Below are 5,000 nucleotides of genomic sequence, written 5' to 3'. Positions count from 1 at the left end.
AGCGCACGGGTTCGAATCCTGTCCACGGTCCGAGTGTAGGTTGGGCTTCCTCACTCGGGGCAACGGTTTCCTAGCGGATGGGCTTTGAGATAGGAGGTATCCCAAAAGTATCCCCTTTAGCCCATAAATTCCCGTGAAAAGCCCACATGGTATAAAAAAAAAAGAGTGTAATTCACCTCACCACGGTCGTCTGCTGGTCACCCAGTCTTTCTCATTACGGAGCGAGCTCAGAGCTCATAGAGCTCTTCGTGTAGGACTGAGACCACAACACACTCCACACCGGGAAAGCGAGGCCACAACCCCTCGAGTTACATCCCGTATCTATTTACTGCTAGGTGAACACACCCCACACATTTAAGAGGCTTGCCCATTTGCCTCGCCGCCCCGGGACTCGAACCCGGCCCTCTTGATTGTGAGTCGAGCGTGCTAACCACTACACTACGCGGTGTATGTGTGTGTGTGTGTGTGTGTGTGTGTGTGTGTGTGTTCAGTGCCTTACAATTAGTGTGTGTGTGTGTGTGTGTGTGTTCAGTGCTTTACAATCAGTAGTGTGTGTTTCACTGTTTGATCTGCTGCAGTCTCTGACGGAACGAGCTCAGAGCTCATTATTTCCGATCTTCGGATAGGTGTCGATTTACATCCCGTACCTACTCACTGCTAGGTGTGTTCAGTGCTTTACAATCAGTAGTGTGTGTTTCACTGTTTGATTTGCTGCAGTCTCTGACGAGACAGCCAGACGTTACCCTACGGAACGAGCTCAGAGCTCATTATTTCCGATCTTCGGATAGGTCTGAGACCAGGCACACACCACACACCGGGACAACAAGGTCACAACTCCTCGATTTACATCCCGTACCTACTCACTGCTAGGTGAACAGGGGCTACACGTGAAAGGAGACACACCCAAATATCTCCACCCGGCCGGGAATCGAACCCCGGTCCTCTGGCTTGTGAAGCCAGCGCTCTAACCACTGAGCTACCGGGTGTGTGTGTGTGTGTGTGTGTGTGTGTGTGTGTGGCTGCGTAACCAATATAAGGTGCACGTAAGTTTCAGATCTATTATATATTTTTTACCATAACTCGATTTGTGTGGGTGTGAAAATGGGCAGGTAGGAAGGAGACCAATGGCTCAGGTGACCGATGGATTGCGTGAAGAGAAGAAAGAGGAGGAGGAGGAAGAGGAGGAGGAGGAGGAGGAGGAGGAGGAGGAGGAGGAGGAGGAGGAGGAGGAGGAGGAGGAGGAGGAGGAGGAGGAGGAGGAGGAGGAGGAAGAAGAAGAAGAAGAAAAGATGATGATGATGATTATGATGATGATGATGATGAGGAGGAGGATAACTTGAACTCTAGTATTTTCATGGGTCTTCTTTTAATTACCTGGTTAAAAATTAAAAGAGTACAGCAAAGGAAGAAGAGGAGGAGGAAGAGGAGGAGGAGGAGGAGGAGGAGGAGGAGGAGGAGGAGGAGGAGGAGGAGGAGGAGGAGGAGGAGGAGGAGGAGGAGGAGGAGGAAGAGGAGAAGAAGAATGAAGGCAGACGTACAGCATAACATTTTTTTGGGTGATGAAAATTTTAAGAAGAAACATAAATTAGAAACAGAGGAGGAACAGATACTCTCTCTCTCTCTCTCTCTCTCTCTCTCTCTCTAAATGGTCAGAGGAGCACTGCATACTCTGATTAATAGACGGTCGGGAACTCGTATATGAATGTATTACACTGCACATTCTACAGTGTATTTAATAGCACTGTAGAATACAATGTACTGTGACGGCAGGAGGTACTTCATCACGAGAGAGAGAGAGAGAGAGAGAGAGAGAGAGAGAGAGAGAGAGAGAGAGAGAGAGAGAGAGAGAGAGAGGGTTGAGAGAGAGGGAGGGTGGCTTGCTGGAATAATACCCTTTGAAGGAGAATGAGTTATCCCACTCTTGGTCTGAGGGTTCCATTTTTGCCAATATCACCTCCACACTCAGAACCATGCATGTTTTATTCACCAACGGAACTGCCACTCTGTTTGCTCTATCTCTCTCTCTCTCTCTCTCTCTCTCTCTCTCTCTCTCTCTCTCTCTCTCTCTCTCTTCGTCACTCTTACTCTTTCTCTCTTCACCTTTATAATCTTCCTGTTTCCGTCACTCCACACACACACACACACACACACACACACACACACACACACACACACACACACTCTCTCTCTCTCTCTCTCTCTGAGAGAGAGAGAGAGAGAAAAGAGAGAGAGAGAGAGAGAGAGAGAGAGAGAGAGAGAGAGAGAGAGAGAGAGAGAGAGAGAGAGAGAGAGAGAGAGAGAGAGAGAGAGAGAGAGAGAGAGAGAGAGAGAGAGAGAGAGAGAAATTGCGCTTCCCAGGAAATAGTAAAAAGATCCACAAGAGAGCAACCATTGTCTCTCTCGCCAAGTCCTGAGGGATATTTGTGCCTGTCGAAATATAGAGTGATTGATCTAGGCTCCCTCTGGCGACAACCACCATCACCACCACTACCACCACCACCAACGATACTTCCACTACTGCCGTCGCCGCTAGCGAGAGGGAGAGAGAGAGAGAGAGAGAGAGAGAGAGAGAGAGAGAGAGAGAGAGAGAGAGAGAGAGAGTTAACAAAGAGGGCACTGACAGAGACGATCACCATCAGAAAAGAAATAAAAAGTGACAACAGCAAACAAGCGATGTGAGAGAGAGAGAGAGAGAGAGAGAGAGAGAGAGAGAGAGAGAGAGAGAGAGAGAGAGAGAGAGAGAGAGAGAGTAGGAAATGAGGTAGAAGATACGAATGAAAAGAAACAACAGCAAGAGAATGAAAAAAAGAAAATAAAAATGAAATAAAAAGATCTCTAGCATCACGAAGCAAGAAACGAGAAACACAATAAAATAGAGAAAAAAAAATGGAGAGAAGAAAAGAAAAAAAAAAAAAAACGAGTGAAAACAACAAAAGAACAGCAGAGTTATGACAAAAATACGACACAAGAACAAAAGCAACTAAAACAACAACAAACAACAAGAACAACATGAGAACCAGCAATAACACTGAGGAAGATGACGCACGTGGAAATAACAGCAGAAAAAAAGAGAAAAAAAAAGACATCAACAACTACGTATCGCCTCCGTTTGAAGCAAATATCCCGCTGTCATTTCCCTCTCGGCCTCGTGTGATGAAGGACCGCCGCCTGTCATAACGTAGGGCAAGGGAGGGCGGTGGACTATTCTGTGTTATTAGGTACAGTGTGGAATATACGTATTGTGTACAGTGATGTAGGCCGCCAGAAATTAGTAGCTGTCATAGGTGTTATAAGTAGTAGTGGTATCATTAGTGGTAGTAATAATGGTAGTAGTAATGGTAGTAATGTCGATACTGACAAAAACAAACGTATGGTGTGTCGTTATTATGTAAGCTACCAGAAATTAGTAGCTGTCATAGGTGTTATAAGAAGTAGCAGTGGTAGTAGTAATGGTAGTAGTAATGGTAGTAATATAGATACAGGCTACAACAAATTTATAGTTCACCGTTATGTAGCCTGCTAGAAATTAGTAGCTGTTGAAGGTGTTATAAAAATGGTGGTAATATAAATGGTACTAGTATTAATCTTTTGAGTACCATGATGTGTTTTCATATTCATTCTGCTTACTTTTTGGTGATGTTTTACCGCTTCAGAAACTTGTGTGGGGATTAAAATAGTGAAGACTGTAGCCTTCCTAATGTCAATAAAATTGTCTTATCATCCCCAAAACTCATGGTAAAAATGCGTTCCAGTACTGAAGGGGTTAATGGTAGTTATATAGATACACTGACAACAACAAACCGTACTGCCATTAAGTGGTGACCTGACTTACGACTTCTGGAGTGATAGTAGAAAATGACAAAAAGATTTGGTTTCTTTGCGATGGCCGGGAATCGAACCCGGGTCAACTGCTTGGAAGGCAGCTATGCTCACCACTATACCACCATCGCATTGATATTTAAATATAGTGGTAACACTAGACGTAGGAGAGAGAGAGAGAGAGAGAGAGAGAGAGAGAGAGAGAGAGAGAATACACTATTGTCTCTGTCTCTAAAGGTCTAAGTACATGAATTAATCTTGCTCAACTAAATCCAATCACATGAGTGGAGGCGAGACGGGACGAGACTTTCAAAGCATCATACATAAAACAATCTTTGATCAGCGGAGACTCGCACAAATCACTATTATTTCTCTGGAACCGAGTCGCATCTCCTTGACGTGACATAAAAAGATCCTTCTATTAATAAAACCAGAAAAATTTTGCGAGTCCCAACTTTTCTTGTGGATTTTGGCTTCTGCCCAAAACTATTTTCGATGATATCTCTTCCTGGCTGTCCTTTCCCCTCCTTAATTCACGCGGCGCTGTTGCTTTCTGTCTCCTGAGATGAAGGGGAAAGCGTGTCTCAGACCTTTTCAAATTTAGCCTGTGGTGAGTGAATTCAAATTAAATTCTTCTCTTCCTGATTCTTTAGTCTTTTTAAAATGAATCTGGAGTTATCAAAGTATCTTCAAACAGCAACTTTACGTAACTCGCATTTCGTTCTTCTTTATTTAATTAGAAGTGATTAAAATGATTTCCAAACCACTAACTTGCACGCAACACTTTTCCTTATTTACTCTTTTTTTCTTGATTAGAATAGAATGATTTTAATCGATTTCCAGACGGTATAATGCACGTTTCTAGTTCTTCTTTATTACCCAGCGTCTGTCTGTCTGTTTGTCTGTCTGTCTGTCTGTCTGCCTGCCTTCTGTCTTTTTTTTCTTTCTGTTTGTGTGTCTGTCTGTCTGTCTGTCTGTCTCTCTGTCCCTCTCTCTCTCTCTCTCTCTCTCTCTCTCTGAATTAGACCGTGTAGCTTATCACTAGCAGTCTCTCGAGGCCCACTTGTTCTGGTGGTGGTTCTGTTATCTTTTGTTTCGTCCCTTTTGTATATTTTTCTTACCAATTTTACATTTTCTTTCCATCTCTTCTTTCTTTTTCTGTCATCCCCATTGCTAATACC

General features: G+C 43.9%; 1 long non-coding RNA gene and 1 other non-coding gene across 2 annotated transcripts in view; one reads left to right on the top strand and one right to left on the bottom strand.

The window, feature by feature from the left end:
• The window catches only part of LOC123498611, an 89,109-nt gene that overhangs the window by 16,471 nt on the left and 67,638 nt on the right, over nt 1-5,000 (top strand). The gene's annotated exons all lie outside the window — the stretch shown is intronic.
• On the bottom strand, nt 3,879-3,950 carry Trnag-ucc. The gene has a single exon. It is a non-coding gene; the product is annotated as a tRNA-Gly (tRNA).

The sequence above is a fragment of the Portunus trituberculatus genome, chromosome 48, assembly GCF_017591435.1.
Source record: "Portunus trituberculatus isolate SZX2019 chromosome 48, ASM1759143v1, whole genome shotgun sequence".
In the NCBI taxonomy this organism is placed as follows: domain Eukaryota; kingdom Metazoa; phylum Arthropoda; class Malacostraca; order Decapoda; family Portunidae; genus Portunus; species Portunus trituberculatus.
Note: the sequence above shows the minus strand (reverse complement) of the source record. Positions and strands in the feature narration are given on the sequence as shown.